The 1,307-nt window shown below is 45.6% G+C and overlaps 1 non-coding gene across 1 annotated transcript; it reads right to left on the bottom strand.

The window, feature by feature from the left end:
- Positions 1 to 365: 365 nt before the first annotated feature.
- On the bottom strand, positions 366 to 529 carry LOC142423659 (U1 spliceosomal RNA). The gene has a single exon (XR_012779264.1). It is a non-coding gene; the product is annotated as a U1 spliceosomal RNA (small nuclear RNA).
- Between the last annotated feature and the right edge of the window lie 778 nt (positions 530 to 1,307).

The raw sequence follows: 1,307 nt of genomic DNA, 5'->3' as shown, positions 1-1,307 counted from the left end.
TGTATTTTCCTCCTTGGAGGCAGCAGTCTCTCTGTCTCTTCACTTCCTGAGAGACGCTCTACTGACAAGACACATGGCACGATGCTGGTAGACCCCATGCTCTGGGAACTGGAGAAGCCACATGGAGACCCCTGCCAGCACTGAGATGCTTACAATGCCACTGGACCCACAAGACTTACCACCTACTGGCCTGTGATCTTCCTGCATTAGGTGTCATTACACATGTTTCGTGAGTCTGAAGAGGTACTGGTATCGGACATATGGGCTAATATTGGACTTATGGACTAGATCTGGACTGTGCTGGGATGTTTTTTCAATACTCAACTGCTCTTGTATATAAAGCTCTTTCTTTCCCCCCCCCCCCCCAGGGGAGAGCGCAAACACAGTCCCCCACTACCACAAATTCTGCAGTTGAGTTTCCCACATTTGGGGAAATCGCAGGGGTCAGCACATCCAGAGTGCAATGGAGAAGCCTCGCCCTGGGAAAACCACCTTCGCGATCATGGTATCTCCCCTGCCAGGTAAGTATATAGAAAGCTCTTTCTTACACACATGAGTGTCTATGGATTTGTTTCTCTAGTCCACCCGGACTGACACATAGCCCAAGACGTAATCCACAATGCCGCCAGGGCTTTATGACTGGCACCACATACAACTATGAAAACGCTCAACAAGTGTTGTTGGCAGACTTGTGACCGAATTATTTTCACTGCTCAGTATTAGTTTGTACTTCCCACAAATTTTCAAAAATGGAAAAATATACAAACAATATATTTCTTTTTAAAAATCATTTTATTGGGGGCTCGTACGACTCATCACAATCCATGCATACATCCATTGGGTCAAGCACATTTGTACATATGTCGTCATCATCATTCTCAAAACATTTGCTTTCTACTTGAGCCCTTGGCATCAGCTCCTCATTTCCCCCCTCCCTCCCTGCTCCCCACTCCATGAACCCTTGATGATTTATAAATTATTTAGTCATATCTTATACTGTCCTATGCCTCCCTTCACCCACTTACTATTGTCCGTCCCCGAGGGAGGGGTTTATATGTAGATAATTGTGATCAGTTCCCCCTTTCACCCCCACACATTTCCCTTACCCTCCTGGCATCTCTACTCTCATTATTGGTCCTGAGGGGTTTATCAGTCATGGAGTCTCTGTTTCCATCTCTTATCTGTACCAGTGTACATACATCCCCTGATCTAGCCGGATTTGTAAAGTAGAATTGGAATCATGACAGTGGGGGAGGAGGAAGCATTAAAGAACTTGAGGAAAGTTGAATGCTTTATCATTGCTACAC

This window comes from Tenrec ecaudatus, chromosome 12, assembly GCF_050624435.1.
Source record: "Tenrec ecaudatus isolate mTenEca1 chromosome 12, mTenEca1.hap1, whole genome shotgun sequence".
Lineage (NCBI taxonomy): Eukaryota > Metazoa > Chordata > Mammalia > Afrosoricida > Tenrecidae > Tenrec > Tenrec ecaudatus.
The sequence above is the reverse complement of the archived record's forward strand: the minus strand, read 5'-3'. Positions and strand labels throughout refer to the sequence as shown.